The sequence below is a fragment of the Nerophis ophidion genome, linkage group LG24, assembly GCF_033978795.1.
Source record: "Nerophis ophidion isolate RoL-2023_Sa linkage group LG24, RoL_Noph_v1.0, whole genome shotgun sequence".
In the NCBI taxonomy this organism is placed as follows: domain Eukaryota; kingdom Metazoa; phylum Chordata; class Actinopteri; order Syngnathiformes; family Syngnathidae; genus Nerophis; species Nerophis ophidion.
The window spans coordinates 21,490,517-21,508,162 of NC_084634.1; positions in this window are offsets into that span (position 1 = coordinate 21,490,517).

A 17,646-nucleotide genomic window follows, 5' to 3' on the forward strand; every position below is an offset into this window, starting at 1 on the left:
TTTTTAGATATACACAATTGATTATAGTAAAACTACAAAGAATAAAAAATACAGGCATTTTTAGACATATTGCATGTTTGGTTCAGAAGTAATGTTGCAATACATTTTTATTGTTTTAGGATTCTGAGAACATTACTGTCATATTGAGCAAAAAAATACTTTTTGTGTTTGCAATCCTAAAAAAAAGGATATATTTTGAGTAAAACTCACATGCATGCATTATTTCAGGCATTGTTAGCCATTTTTCATGTGTAGTTGGGCAGTTATGTTTAAAAACCTGTAATATTGAGTGTGACAGTGTACTGTCATAGTGAGTAAAACCTATTTTTTCTATTTGCAAACTTTACAAAGACAATTGATCCTACTAAAACCCACAGATATTTAATAAAACAGGCATTTTTAGACAAATGCATGCATGGTTTTGAAGTTATGTGTATATTAACTTTCATATTTAGTATGAAAGTTATACAGTCATATTGAGTAGAAATCAAACTTGGGCATTTGCAAACCTTACAAAATTTAGTTTTTCCAGTAAAACTCACAAAGATACATTTCTCCAGTCATTATTAGCCATTTTGCATGTGTAGTTTAGGAATTATGTTTAAAAACCTGTAATATTGAGTGTGACAGTGTACCGTCATAGTGAGTAGAACCTATTTTTTCTGTTTGCAAACTTTACAAAAACATTTGATTCTACTTAAACCCACATATATTTAATAGAACAGGCATTTTCAGACAAATGCATGCATGGTTTTGAAATTATGTGTATAATAACTTTCATATTTAGTATGAAAGTTATACAGTCATGTTGACAAACAATCAAACTTGGGTCTTTGCAAACCTTACAAAATATTGTTTTTTTCCAGTAAAACACACAAGGATACATTTATCCAGGAATTATTAGCCATTTTGCATGCGTAGTTTACAGATGACAGTAATGTACTTATAATCCTGAGATAATGCGGGAAAAAGCAATAAAAATGTATTCCAACCTAATTCCCAATCCAAACGTGCTAAATGTCTAAAAATGCCTGTGATACTGAATCCATGTGAGTTTTACTAGAAACAGTTGTTTTTCTATGGTTTTCAAATACAAAAAATAGGTTTTACCCAATATGACTGTTTTCTGTAATATTCAATATGACAGTTGTTTAAACATAACTTCTAAACCACACGTGAAAAAGAGCTAACAATGCCTGATAATATGCATCTTTGGGAGTTTTACTTGAAACATATGCTTTTTAAATCTTGCAAATGTCAAACGTAGTCTTTTACTCAATATGACAATAATGTTCTTAGAATCCTGAAATAATACGAAAAAAGCAATAATAATGTATTCAAACATATATTCTAAACAACATACAAAATGGCTAATAATGCCCAGATATATTTAACTTTGTTAGTTGTACTAGAAAAAATATATTTTTTAAGGTTCGCAGAGACACAAGTTAGTTTTTTTAATTCAATATAACAGTGTAACTGCCATCTTAAAATGAAAGGTTTATAAACTTTTCTCCAAAACCAGACATAAAATCTGTTTAATAAAGCCTGTAATATTGTAAAATTGAGTTTTACCAGAATCAGTTCACAATTACAAAAATAAGGTTTTACTCACTATGACAGTATACAGTCACACTCAATATGACAGTTTTTGAAACATAACTCCAAAAATACCCATGCAAAATGTCTAAAAAATGCCTGAAGAAATGTATCTTTGTGAGTTTTAATGAAAAAAAAAAAACATTTGGCAAGGTTTGCAAAAACAAAAAGTATATTTTTTCTACCCAATTTGACAGTTATGTACTTAGAATCCTGAGATAATGTGAAAAATGCAATAAAAATGTTTTCCAACATAATTCCTAATCCAAACTTGCAAAATGTCTAAAAATTTCCTGTGATATTGAATCCATGTGAGTTTAATTAGAAACAGTTGTTTTTCCATGGTTTGCAAATACAAACATTTGGTTTTACTCAATATGACTGTGTACTGTAAGATTCATAATGAGAGTTATTTAAACATAACTGCTACACCACACATGAAAAATGGCTAATAATGCCTGAAATATTGCATCTTTGGGAGTTTTATAATTTTTTAAATCTTGCTAATGCAAAAAGTAGTTTTTTCCTCAATATGACAATAATGTTCTTAATATCCTGAGATAATGCGAAAAAAGAAATGAATATGTTTTCCTTGTATAGCGGAGGTCAGATCACCAACTGCCCTAACTTCGGCTGCCGCCCAGCTCACAATGCACCCCACCTCTATGGACCCTCCTATGAGTGGTGATCCCAATGGAGGGATGACCCACATTGACTCTTCAGGCTGTGCCCGGCCGGGCCCCATGGGGACAGGCCCTGCCACCAGGCGCTTGCCCACGTACCCCGCCACCAAGCGCTTGCCCACGTGCCCCAACTCCGGGCCTGGCTCCAGAGCAGGGACCCGGTGACCCAGGTTCGGGCGAGGGAAATCTAAGTCTACTTTGCTGTACATCCATAGAATTCTTCGAGCTGCTCTTAATCTGATCCCTCACCTAGGACCTGTTTGTCTTGGGAGACCCTATCAGGGGGCATGAAAGCCTCCAGACAACATAGGTCCCAGTCATAACTGCAAACATTAGAAAGACAACTGTTTCTAATCAAACTTACATGAGTATATGAGTATGAGTATGAGTTTATTTCGAACATGCAAGCATACAACATGATAAATCACAATTTTCAGTTCCTCTTTTCAACATGTTCGAAAAGGAGTAGGAAGAAGCAGAGTTTATTTAATCCTACCCCTTTTCTTTTACATAACAGTTGCTAAAACTTTTGTTCACTTCCTGTTCTCAATGTCTTCACAATATACTCCATAAGTAATTAAATAAAAATAAATAAATAAATAATTGTTGAAGTTTTATTCCATAACATGAGATAAGTAAGATTATTTTGAGAATGAAAGAATGTGAATGGGTGAATAAATTCAGAATGTTTATCATGATTCTTTTTTTTTGTACTTTGTCAACACTTTAAGTTTGAAGAGTTTCTTGATGTGGATCATATTAGTACATTGTTTGATTGCTTTGCTTAATCCATTCCATAGTTTGATTCCACATACAGATGTACTGAAGGTCTTAAGTGTTGTACGTGCGTACACATGTTTTAAGTTACATTTTTCTCCAAGATTATATTTCTCCTCTTATGTTGAGAAGAGTTGTTGTATATTCTTCGGTAGCAGGTTGTAGTTTGTTTTGTGTATAATTTTAGCGGTATGCAAATCCAATATGTCGTGGAATTTCAGTATCTTTGATTCAATAAATAAAGGGTTTATATGTTCTCTATAACCAACATTATGTATTATTCTAACTGATCTTTTTTGTAATACTGTTAGTGAATGAAGTGTACTTTTGGAATTATTTCCCCATATTTCTACACAGTAACTCACATATGGTAACACTAGTGAGCAGTAAAGAATATGAAGTGATTTTTTGTCTAGAACATATTTAGCTTTATTCATTATTGACGTGTTTCTTGCAACTTGATATTGTATATTTTTTACATGAGATTTCCAGTTCAAATTTCCATCAATCATCATACCTACACTGTAAAAAAAAAATCCTATTTTTTATGGTTAATTTACTCTAAATTTCTACTGTAATTTTTCTATTTTTTTTAAATAGGTTATAAAACTGTAGAGTTGAAGACATTATTTGTAAAAAAAAAACTAACCGCCTGTTATTTTAAGGAATATGCCAGTAATGAAAAATTATGTATATTTCTATTTTTTTACAGAAAAATACCATATTAATAATACATTAGTATCTGTTTTCTCAAATTACTTTCAAATCATGTAAAATTACAGTAATTAACTTTAATTTAATATGTAGCTTCTTATATAAAAGTCTATGTCATTACTAACAATCTAACAGTTTGATATGTAATTTAAAGGAAAACCTTATTTTTTAATATTTATGTGTATTTTTATATTCAAGTTGAATAATATTTGTAGCCTGTTATACAATAATTTATGCTCATACTAATAATTTAACATTTTTCTCTGTAATATGACACACGTTGGTGACTGCAAGATCAACAGCCATACAGATCACACTGACGGTGGCCGTACAAACAAATTTAATACTGTTACAAATATGCGCCACATTGTGAACCCACATCTAACAAGAATGAAAAACACATTTTGGGAGAACATCTTCACCGTAACACAAAATATACACAAACAAACAAATACCCATAATCCCATGTAGCACTACTCTTCCGGGCTACACCCCTCGCAACCACCAAACCCCGCCCACCTCAACCGACGCACGGTGGGGGGCTGTGATGTGGGGTGGTGGCGGGGGTGTAGCCCGGAAGAGGATTATGGGTATTTGTTCTTTTGTGTTTATTTTGTGTTACAGTGAAGATGTTCTCCCAAAATTTGTTTGTCATTCTTGTTTGATGTGGGTTCACAATGTGGCGCATATTTATAACAGTGTTCAATTTGTTTGTACAGCCAACATTAGTGTGATCTGTATCGCTGTTGATCAAGTATGTCTTTCAGTAAGCTTTTCAATCCAACAAAACCTTGCAGAACGTGCATGTCAGTCGACTCATAGCTTATCTGGTGAATGATTGAACGCGACGAAAAATTGCCGAGGACGATAGGGCAATGCTATCACGGCACCCCTTAATAAAATTGTCGGTCGATATTGGGACAATCCTTCGCGAGGGTCACAGTAAGTCTCTTGGGAAGATTGGCCATATGTTGCCAAGTTGGCATAGCCATCCAAAAAAGGTGAATCCACTTTTCATGTAGTTTCTACATACAGTTGAAAGCAAGTTTGAGACCCTTGATCTTAATAATTCGAGTTTGAGACCCCTGATTTTAATAATTCAGAAAAAATCTGTAAAATAATGGTATTTTTCAGTGGAACGGCCAGCATTGTCACTTCTTTAAAGTTGGTTGATCGTAATAATTTGGCAAACCTCTTTAGAAAAAAGGTATTTTTCTGCAGAACTGTTTGCATCGTCACTTTATTAAAGGTGGATGATCTTAATAATTTAGTAAAAATCTGTAAAATTACGATATTTTTCCGCAAAACGTTTAATGAAAAGTTCTGTAAATATGATATCTTTGATCATTGTTTGGTTTACAGTGTTTTACTTTAATTTTATGGGTTTTTTTTACAGAATTTTTTTTTACAGTGTAGAATTTTGGTTTAATTTACTCTTTCAATTTGTATTCCGTCTTTTTGTATTTGTGTTTGACTTTCTCTTCTACTGTTACCAAATAGCATTATTTTAGCTTTACTGAGATTCAATGATAGTCTGTTTTTGTCAAACCATTTTTTAATTTGTTAATTTCTTCTGTTATTATTTGTATTATCTTCTGTGTGTTCTCTCCTGAGAAAAAAAACACTGTTGTATAATCCGCAAATAATACTAACTTTAAATCTCTTGTTACTTTACACATGTCATTTATATGGAGATTGAATAATTTAGGTCCTAGTATTGCTCCCTGAGGTACACCGCAGGATATATTTAGCATTGTAGAAGGATTCTGCAGTGATTTCAATATCACAGGCATTTTTAGATATTTTGCAAGTTTGGATTAGGAATTATGTTGAAATACATCTTTATTGCCTTTTTCCCAATATCTCAGGATTGTAAGTACATTCCTGTCAAATTGAGTAAGTCATTACTTTTTGTTTTTGCAAACCTTACCAAATGTTTTTTTTTTCCATTAAAACTCACAAAGATACATTTCTTCAGGCATTATTAGACATTTTGCATGTGTATTTCTGGAGTTATGTTTCATAAAATGTCATATTGAGTGTGACCATATACTGGTATAATGAGTAAAACCTAATTTTTGTATTTGTGAACCATTCCAAAATACCTGATTCTGATAAAACTCACATAAATCCATTATTACAGGCTTTTTTTTAGACAGATTTTATGTTTGGTTTTTGTCTCCAGGCATTATTAGCCATTTTTCATGTGTGGTTTAGAAGTTATGTTTAAATAACTGTCATATTGAGTGTTACAGTATACAGTCATATTGAGTAAAACCTATTTTTTGTGTTTGCAAACCATAGAAAAACAACTGTTTCTAGTAAAACTCACATGGATTCAATAACACAGGCATTTTTAGACATTTTGCACGTTTGGATTAGGAATTATGTTGGAATAGATTTTTTTTGCATTTTTCGCATAATCTCAGGATTCTAAGTACATTGCTGTCAAATTGGGTAAAAAAATTCCTTTTTGTTTTTGCAAACCTTACCAAATAATTTTTTTTCCAGTAAAACTCCTCTCTGAGCTGACACCTTATCGTGGTAGAGGAGTTTTCGTGTCCCAATGATTCCAGGAGCTATGTTGACTGGGGGCTTTCATGCCCCTGGTAGGGTCTCCCAAGACAAATAGGTCCTAGGTGAGGGATCAGACAAAGAGCAGCTCGAAGACTTGTTTGGATATACAGCAAAGTGGACTTAGATTTCCCTCGCCCGGACGCGGGTCACCGGGGCCCAAAAAATCACTTTATATTCTCTACTGCTCACTAGTGTTACCATATTTGAGTTACTGTGTAGAAATATGGGGAAATAATTACAAAAGTACACTTCATTCAGGCTTCACGGTGGCAGAGGGGTTAGTGCGTCTGCCTCACAATACGAAGGTCCTGCAGTCCTGGGTTCAAATCCAGGCTCGGGATCTTTCTGTGTGGAGTTTGCATGTTCTCCCCGTGAATGCGTGGGTTCCCTCCGGGTACTCCGGCTTCCTCCCACCTCCAAAGACATGCACCTGGGGATAAGTTGATTGGCAACACTAAATTGGCCCTAGTGTGTGAATGTGAGTGTGAATGTTGTCCGTCTATCTGTGTTGGCCCTGCGATGAGGTGGCGATTTGTCCAGGGTGTACCCCGCCTTCCGCCCGATTGTAGCTGAGATAGGCGCCAGCGCCCCCCGCTACCCCAAAAGGGAATAAGCGGTAGAAAATGGATGGATGGCACTTCATTCACTAACAGTATTACAAAAAAGATCAGTTAGAATAATACAGGATGTTGGATATAGAGAACATACAAACCCTTTATTTATTGAATCAAAGATACTGAAATTCCACAACATAGTGGATTTGCATACTGCTAAAATTATACACAAACCAAACTACACTGAAAAAAGTGACTTTTTGGTGCTGTACACTCTATTAGAGTAACTCATAATTTATACCTAGTATTTTTAACATTCAGTAAGAAATAGAGTTTCTTAAGTAAAATTAAACATTTTATTAACGTTATACATGAATTATGGGGGAAGAGTTAGTTTTACTTATGTTTCCTCATACTATTTAACTGTTTAATAGTTGTACGTACATAAACCTAAAAATATTACATAACTTTACTCTGAAAATCTAGTGTTTTGAAACGCATACACAACGACGCATGCGCACAGCACAACAGGCTCTGGCCGACTGGCTCTGCTCCGGCCTTTAGAATCACTTCAAAGAGCACTGCAAGGGGCCATTGTGGGTAATTTTTATCTTGCGTTTATAATGTAAAACAGAGTCGATGTTTTCCAGAAATGTGTTTGGTGTGGGTTCACAGAGTGTTGCGCATATTAGTAAGAATGTTAAAGTTGCTTATATCACAACCGTAAGTGTGAAATGTATGGCTGTTGACTAAGTATGCAGTGCAATCTTGTGTGTTAAGGAGCGAAATGCATGCGTCCTACCGGCACGGTCACAACATGGTATAAAAGCGGGCGCGGTGTCTTGCTGTAGACCAGTGGTCCCCAACCACCTGGCCGCAGCCGCTGAATAATTTTGTAATACTTTTTTTCTCATCATACTTGTTTTATACTATATGTCATTAATAAGCGCATGGGTGAGAAGAGGTTTTAAAATTAGTAACGCCCCGGCGGCTTTTCAAGGAAATAAGGTATATAACATGTACTTAAAGTTTTGAGTAAAATGATGTTCCTGCTGATTAAAAACAAGTAGACTTAACTTCATTTGTTTAAATAAATATAACTTAAAACTTGGATGTAGTTCAGTAACTGTTACTTAATATCTTCACAACTGTTATGTTATATGGTAAGTAGAATTTACTTGATACTGGCAAGTGAGTGTTACTTGATATTGCAGCAATAAATTTTACTTAAATCATTTACGTGCAAATACTTACAATAACTTTTTCAAGTAAATCTTATGATATATTTTTTCTGTGTACAAATAGCTCACCAAGAATATACAACAACTCTTCTCAACAAAAGTGGACAAACATAATCTTAAAGAAAAATTTTACTTCAAACATTTGTACGCACGTACAACACTTAAGACCTTCAGTATATCTGTATGTGGAATCAAACTATGGAATGGATTAAGCAAAGCAATCAAACAATGTACTAATATGATCCACTTAAAAAAAACTCTTCAAATTTAAAGTGTTTACAAAGTACAAAAAAGAAGAATCATGATAAACATTCTGAATTTATTCACCCATTCACATTCTTTCATTCACGAAATAATCTTACTTATCTCATCGTATGGAATAAAACTTCAACAATTATATATTTATTTATTTATATTCAATTACTTATGGAGTATATTGTGAAGACATTGAGAACAGTAAGTGAACAAAAGTTTTAGCAACTGTTATGTAAAAGAAAAGGGGTAGGATTAAATAAGCTCTGCTTCTTCCTACTCCTTTTCGAACATGTTGAAAAGAGAAACTGAAAATTGTGATGTATCATGTTGTAAATGATAAATAAATAAATGGGTTGTACTTGTATAGCGCTTTTCTACCTTCAAGGTACTCAAAGCGCTTTGACATTACTTCCACATTTACCCATTCACACACACATTCACACACTGATGGAGGGAGCTGCCATGCAAGGCGCCAACCAGCACCCATCAGGAGCAAGGGTGAAGTGTCTTGCTCAGGACACAACGGACGTGACGAGGTTGGTTCTAGGTGGGATTTCAACAAGTGACCCTCGGGTTGCGCACGGCCACTCTCCCACTGCGCCATGCCGTCCCATGTTGTATTCCCTCATGTTCGAAATAAACTCATACTCATACTCATACTCTATTCAAGTAAGTTTTATTAGAAACAGTTGTTTTTCTATGGTTTGCAATTACAAAAATTAGGTTTTACTCAATATGACTGGGAGCTATGTTGTATGGAGGCTTTCATGGCCCCTGATAGAGTCTCCCAAGACAAACAGGTCCTAGGTGAGGGATCAGATAAAGAGCAGCTCGAAGAATTCTATGGATGTACAGCAAAGTAGACTTAGATTTCCCTTGCCCGGACGCGGGTCACCGGGGCCCTGTTCTGGAGCCAGGCCCGGAGTTGGGGCACGATGGCAAGCGCCAGGTGGCCGGGCCTGTCCCCATGGGGCCCGGCCGGGCACAGCCTGAAGAGTCAATGTGGGTCATCCCTCTAATGGGATCACCATGCGGATGTTGTGTATCGGTGGAAGGAATACTTCGAAGACCTCCTTAATCCCACCAAAAGTCTTCCTATGAGGACGCAGTGCCTGGGGAATCTGTGGTGGGCTCTCCAATTTCTGGGGCTGAGGTTGCAGAGGTAGTTAAAAAGCTCCTCGGTGGCAAGGCTTCGGGGGTGGAAGAGATCTGCCCGGAGTTCCTTAAGGCTCTGGATGCTGTGAGGCTGTCTTGGTTGACAAGACTCTGCAGCATCGCGTGGACACCGGGGGCGGTACCTCTGGATTGGCAGACTGGGTTGGGGGTCCCTCTCTTTAAGAAGGGGGACCGGAGGGTGTGTTCCTATTATCACAGTCCTCAGCCTTCCCGGTAAGGTTTATTCGGGTGTACTGGAGAGGAGGCTACGCCGGAGAGTCGAACCTCGGATTCAGGAGGAACAGTGTGGTTTTAATCCTGGTCGTGGAACTGTGGACCAGCTCTTTACTCTCGGCAGGATTTTTGAGGGTGCATGGGAGTTTGCCCAACCAGTCTACATGTGCTTTGTGGACTTGGAGAAGGCATTCGACTTTGTCCCTCGGGAAGTCCTGTGGGGAGTGCTCAGAGAGTATGGGGTATCGGACTGTCTGATTGTGGCGGTTCGCTCCCTGCAAATCAGTGTCAGAGCTTGGTCTGCATTGCTGGCAGTAAGTCGGACACGTTTCCAGTGAGGGTCGGACTCCGCCAAGGCTGTCCTTTGTCACCGATTCTGTTCATAACTTTTATGGACAGAATTTCTAGGTGTAGTCAAGGCGTTGAGGGGTTCCGGTTTGGTGGCCGCGGGATTAGGTCTCTGTTTTTTGCAGACGATGTGGTCTTGATGGCTTCATCTAGCAGGGATTTTCAGCTCTCACTGGATCGGCTCGCAGCCGAGTGGGAAGCGATCGGAATGAGAATCAGCACCTCCAAGTCCGAGTTCATGGTTCTCGGAGTGCCATCTACGGGTTAGGTAGGAGACCCTGCCCCAAGTGGAGGAGTTCAAGTACGTATGAGTCTTGTTCACAAGCAAAGAAAGAGTGGATTTTGAGATCGACAAGAGTTGTATGGATCCGTTGTGGTGAAGAAGAAGCTGAGCCGGAAGGTTAGGGAGGTGTTTAGGGCACGTCCAACCGGTAGGAGGCCACGGGGAAGACTCAGGACACATTGGGAAGACTATGTCTCCAGGCTGGCCTGGGAACACCTCAGGATCCCCCAGGAAGAGCTGGACAAAGTGGCTGGGGAGAGGGAAGACTGGGCTTCCCTGCTTAGGCTGCTGCCCCCGCGACGTGACCTCGGATTAGCGGAAGAAGATGGATGGATGGATGGAAGGATGGATGGATGGATGGATGGATGGATGGATAGGTAAAACTCTCAAAGATACATTTCTTCAGGCATTATTAGACATTTTGATGTGTACTTTTGGAGTTAGGTTTCAAAATCTGTCATATTTAGTGGGACCGTATACTGTCATAATGAGTAAAACCTAATTTTTGTATTTGTGAACCTTTCCAAAATACCTGATTCTGGTAAAATTCACAAAAGTTCAATATTAAAGGCTTTTTTAGACGGATATTTTGTTTTTAAACCTTTCATATTTAGTATGATAATTATACCTTACAAAATATCATTTTACTAGTACAACTTACAAAGATAATAGGAATTTTTAGCCATTTTGCATGTGTAGTTTGGAAGTATGTTTGAATCCGTTTTTATTGCTTTTTTCGCATTATCTAAGGATTCTATGAACATTTTTGTCATATTGATTAAAAAACAATTTTTTGCATTTGCAAGATTTAAAAAAGCATTAGTTTCAAGTAAATTTCCCATAAATGCAATATTTCAGGCATTATTAGTCATTTTTATTTTCTGTTTTAGAAGTTTTATTTAAATAACTGTCATATTGAGTTTTACAGTATACAGTCATATTGAGTAAAACCTATTTTTTGTATTTGCAAACCATAAAAAAAAAAAAGACTGTTTCTAGTAAAACTAGAAAGGATTCAATATCACAGATAGTTTTAGACATTTTGCACTTTTGGATTAGGAATTATGTTGGAATACATTTTTATTGCTTTTTTCGCAAAATATTAGGATTGTAAGTACATTCCTGTCAAATTGAGTAAAACATTACTTTTTGTTTTTGCAAACCTTACTAAATGTTTTTTTTTCCAGTAAAAATCACAAAAATAAATTTTTTCAGGCATTATTAGACATTTTGCATGGGTATTTTTGGAGCTATGTTTCAAAAACTGTCATATTGAGTGTGACCGTACACTGTCATAGTAAGTAAAGCATCATTTTTTGTATTTGTGAACCTTTCCAAAATAGCTGATTCTGGTAAAACTCACAAAGTTCAATATTACAGGCTTTATTAGACAGATTTTATGTTTGGTTTTGGAGTTATGTTAATAAACCTTTCGTATTAAGGATGAAAGTTATAATGTTTTATTGAATAAAAAACTAACTTGTGTCTTTGCAAACCTTACAGAATATAATTTTTCTAGTACAACTAACAAAGATAAATATCTCTAGGCATTATTAGCCATTTTGGATGTGTTGTTTAGAAGTTATGTTTGAATACATTTTTATTGCTTTTTTTGCAATATCTCAGGATTGTAACATTATTATTGTCATATTGAGTAAAAAAAACACTTTTTCCATTTGCAAGATTTTAAAAAACTCATGTTTCGAGTAAAACTCCCAAAGATACATTATTTCAGGTATTATTAAGTTAAAGTTAAAGTTAAAGTACCAATGATTGTCACAAACTCACTAAGTGTGGTAAAATGTGTCCTTTGCCTTCAACCCATCCCCTTGATCACCCCCTGGGAAGTGAGAGGAATAGTGGGCAGCAGTGGTACCGCACTTATGGTGATTTAACCCCTAATTTCAACCCTTGATGCTAAGTGACAAGCAGGGAGGTAATGGGTCCCATTTTTATATAGTCTTTGGCAGGGGCGGTGAAAAGGGGGTTAAGGAGACAGATTCTAGGGGCCCATGATGGAGGGGGGCCCAGAGAGACCTCTAATGATGATGATATTATATGAAATTTTGTGTTGGGGGCCCTGTAAAGATTCTTTTCATGGGGCCCAAAATCCATAGCGGCGCCCCTGGTCTTTGGTATGACTCGGCAGGGGTTTGTACTCACAACCTACCAATCTCAGGAAAGACACTCTAACCACTAGGCCACTGAGTAGGTACTAGCCATTTTTCATGTGTGGTTTAGAAGTTATATTTAAATAATTGTCATTTGAGTGTAACAGTATACAGTCGTATTGAGTAAAACTTATTTTTTTTGTGTTTGCAAACCATAGAAAAACAACTGTTTCTAGTAAAACTCACATGGATTTAATTCACAGGCATTTTTAGACATTTTGCACGTTTGGAATAGGACTTAAGTTGGAATACATTTTTATTGCATTTTTCGCATTATCTCAGGATTCTATGTACATTACTGTCAAATTGGGTAAAAAAAAAAAAAATACTTTTTGTTTTTGCAAACCTTACCAAATGTTGTGGGGGTTTTTTTTCATTAAAACTCACAAAGATACATTTCTTTAGGCATTATTAGACATTTTGTATGTGTATTTTTGGAGTTATGTTTCAAAAACTGTCATATTGAGTGTGACCGTATACCGTCATAGTGAGTAAAACCTTATTTTTGTAATTGTGAATTGATTCTGGTAAAACTCAATATTACAATATTACTGGCTTTATTTGACAGATGTTATGTCTGGTTATGTTTATAAACCTTTCATATTAAGATGACAGTTATACTGTTTTATTGAATAAAAAACTAACTTGTGTCCCTGAAAACCTTAAAAAATATATTTGTCTTTTAGTACAACTAACAAAGTTAAATATATCTAGGCATTATTAGCCATTTTGCATTAGTTGTTTAGAAGATATGTTTGAATACATTAATGCTTTTTTTTTGCATTATCGCAGGATTTTAAGAACATTATTGTCATATTGAGTAAAAAAATAATTTTTACATTTGCAAGGTTTAAAAAGCATATATTTTGAGTAAAACTCCCAAATATGCATTATTTCAGGCATTATTAGGCATTTTTCACGTGTGGTTTAGAAGCTATGTTTAAATAACAGTCATATTGAGTGTTACAGTATACAGTCATATTGGGTAAAACCTATTTTTTGTATTTGCAAACCATAGAAAACAACTGTTTCCAGTAAAATGCACATAGATACATTTCTTCAGGCAATATTAGACATTTTGCATGTTTATTTTTGGAGTTATGTTTCAAAACTGTCATATTGAGTGGGACCGTATACTGTCATCGTAAGTAAAACCTCATTTTTGTAATTGTGAAAAGAGAATTTAAGGGGATACCTTTAGTCAAAAATGATTTATGGGGGGTCATAAATCAATGATTTATGAGGGGTCAAGGTCAAAGGTCAATGATTTATGAGGGGCCAAGGTCAAAGGTCAAAGGTCAAAGTCAAATGTCAAGTTCAAAGGTCAAGTTCAAAGGTCAGGGTCAAATGTCAAGGTCAAGTGGGTGTGGTTGAACCAGGAAGAGGGTGGAGTTAAGACCTGCGGTGGGAGTGGTTAAACCAGGAAGAGGGTGGAGTTTTAACCAGAAAGAGGGCGGAGTTAAGACCTGAGGTGGGAGTGGTTGAACCAGGAAGAGGGCAGAGTTAAGACCTGAGGTGGGAGTGGTTGAACCAGAAAGAGGGTGGAGTTAAGACCTGAGGTGGGAGTGGTTGAACCAGGAAGAGGGTGGAGTTAAGACCTGAAAAGGGAACAAAGGAGGGTTCAGGTTGAGGTCAGTTTTTTAAGGAAGCTTGAGAATGTCATTTGAGCAGCATGTGACCATCCATTTGACAGTTTAAATGTTTACGATCGTTTGAAACAACTTCCAGACTTCCCGAAAACATATTTAAACGATTGGGAGGAACTAATTAGGTTAAGGTTAACCATATGTTTGACCCTGCTTCGATGTATTGATGGCTGGGAATGTTACGTGGGAAGATGTGCACACGCACACACACACACACACACACACACACACACACACACACACACACACACACACACACACACACACACACACACACACACACACACACACCATTACCTCTGCTTTACCACATTATTCGACAATGGTTTAACTCCATTTAAGCATTTAAACGTTAAAAGCATTGCACGTGTACGACGTTGTAATACTATTTTTTTACCAGCCGATGACGACGAAGTGAAAGACGAAGAACTTTGTTTAAACGATCTTACAAAGTTGGAAGATGATTATCGAGGTGTGTTTAAACCTTCAAATTATTTAATATTATGTGTATTCATTATTTTGTTTCATAGAGGAATTGCCGTAAGATCCTAACGCGATCCCTTTAACCCAATCGCATTGTGGTGAGTCAAATGATTCTCATTTTACAAGAAAAAAACATGCGGTATACAATACATATATACATATATTTACTTACAGATTTTCCGTTTACATCTCCGGCTCGCTCGTCTCCCTTAACGCTGGCGGGTCCGTCAACGGCCGTCAAAGAGAGTCGGCCATTCCAGGCAGAGGAGAAGGCTTGATTGCGCCAAAGAACCCAGACATCGAAACCTTGGTCCGGGACAATATCATCGAAAACAACGGCGAATGTCCGACATGCCTCCGCTGTAAGTTTTTCTCGTTTTCTGTAAGCTTTTTAAGATTCTCAGGAGCTTTAAAGAGCTCCTCTCATTCCAATGTCTTTCGCTCAAATGAATTTCGCGCCTAAGGGGAATGGGCGGGGACTGATTCCGGAGGTGGGCGGTTGTTTCCGCCAAGCAACCTTCTGGTGTGCATTAGCGTCACTTACTGAAATGGAGTGTGGACCAAGATGGATCCCTACTCTATATTCTTTTATTTAACCCAATGTTTTTTAAATACGTGTATAATGCTTTATATCCTATGTGTTGTGAATTCCATCCTACAATATCTTCCAAGGAACCCAAAGAAATGTTACCACACCTCCCGCTTTATTTATTCTATAGATTGCCTGAACTATTTCATAAACTAAATCTTGTCTTGTTTCTGATGCTATGTTTTTTTTATGCTCATCAATGCACTGCTGGAGTCCGAGCACACAACTACTTTCCCTGCTTTGTTTTCCTCTATCCAGTTAACTGCCATATAAATTGCTACCAATTCCCCCGTTAAAACAGATAGTTTATCACTGATTATTTTATTTAATACTATGTTTCCTTGTGGGATAACTGCTACAGCTCTTACCTTTAATTTTTTTTATAGTTTTTGATGCATCCGTATATATCATATCTCAATCCATTTTTCTATCTGGTAACTATTTAAATTTCTATTCTTTAGTAATTGCATGTTTTCTTTTGGGTTATCAAACATCGACGGTGGTATTGCAGGCATTGGTACTGTAGGACTAACTTTAATATTGTCAATTTTAACTTTATTACATATGTCTCCTATAATCCACCCAAAACTATTCTTTTTTTTTTTTTCTAATTTTCTTGGCAGTTTGGTAGCACTGGACAAGTCGGATATCCTTGCTTGGATCCTTTTAAAGTTGCCCGATAAACTGCTGAGAGTTGATCTCTCCTCTTGTCCAAAGGTTTTTCATTCATTTTTACTTGTAATACTGCCACTAGGGTCGATGTAGTAGCTCCTCAGAAAAAAATTTGGTAACTTTGTTTGTTTTATAACTTGTGCCAGGATAGCAGTAATTGCACAAAGGCATTCTTCTTCTTTTAGTTTTCTGACAGCACGTAGGCGTTCGCATCAACTTTCGTCTTTTTAACAAATGGGTAAAGGGGGGATGATGTATGCCTTAAAACTAGTTGGCACATTTAATATTTAATAATAATGAATATTGTAAAATTCTATAATTTTGGTTATTTAAAGGGGAAAACCCGATTCAAAAGATACATAACAGTTGTTTACTGGCTAAAAATAAAATGATCCTGAAAAAAAAAATCACATTCATTTTAGATTTAATTATACTGTACAATATCCTTAAAACATGTCATTGTGAAATAATTGATAATATTGTACATTGTACATTTTACTCCTCGTTTCATATTCAAAGTGAAAACATTTAAATGATCGGTTTGCCATTTAAAGTGAGATCCGTACAATTAGGTCAGGGCTTCTCAAACTTTTTTTTTTCTTTCATCCCCACTTTAGACTAAGGGGTTAGTTTTCAAGGCCCACCTACCCCCATCGCCCCAACAAAACAATTTATTGGACATCATGTGAGGTCTCGAGGTGTCTCTTTAATTTGTTGGGTCTCATGCTGTCTGCTGCTAGCCGTTTTAGACACAGAACACACAGGGGTCTCTCCTCTGCCCCCACCTCCGCTGCCGTGAATCCAAGAGCAAGATACCCTTCGCCATATTTTCTTTTAGGTTGACTTTTTGGTTGATTAGACCCGTCATATTTTTGTTTCTCTGCAGACCTTTGAGGTGCGAGTTGCAAATTTATCCATTTTGTGTAATTGTGGTCCGCACATTAGCCTGCTACCCATCCGCGCGAAAGTTTGTTCCTCTTAGCCCCGCCTGCAAAAGTTACTGTTGCTATGTCTGTCAAACTTTCGCTCCTATCGAGAAATTTAAAGCCTGCAGGAAAAATAAGTAATTTACATTTATTCATACGGCGGATTTCACAGACAGCATCACAAAGTGATGTACAGTGTGTATAGAAAATGAAAGCATAGTAAAAAAATTAAAAATAAAAATTAAAGTGAAATTTCCTCCCGTTCCTCGCGCCCCACCTGTCATGTCTCTATTCCCCACACTTTGAGAAATGCTGAATTAGGTCAACATTTTTTCGACCCGTATGTACAGTCACCGTGTACTCGGAGAAGAGGTAGGATTAAATATAAGTGTTACTTCTTAATATTCCTTTTCAGATTTGTTGAAAGGTGCAAATGGAACCATGTGATGTTACTTGACGTAAACATGTCTGTAACAAATACATCAAAACCATAGCCGCGTGTGTAATGACTAACATTTACATAACATTTTGTAGATGGCATTGTATGTCTTGTCTTGTTCTATTCTGTCTTTTGAACGTACAAGTCAATGTCTTGTTTTTAGTGTGAGGTTTAACTGTTGTGTTTATTTTGTGTCATTGTGAAGTTTTTTGTACCTGAAAATCAGATATTCCGGCCCCCCAGACACATTTTTTCCTCTAAATCTGCTCCCCAGGTCAAAATAATTGCCGAGTGTGACCG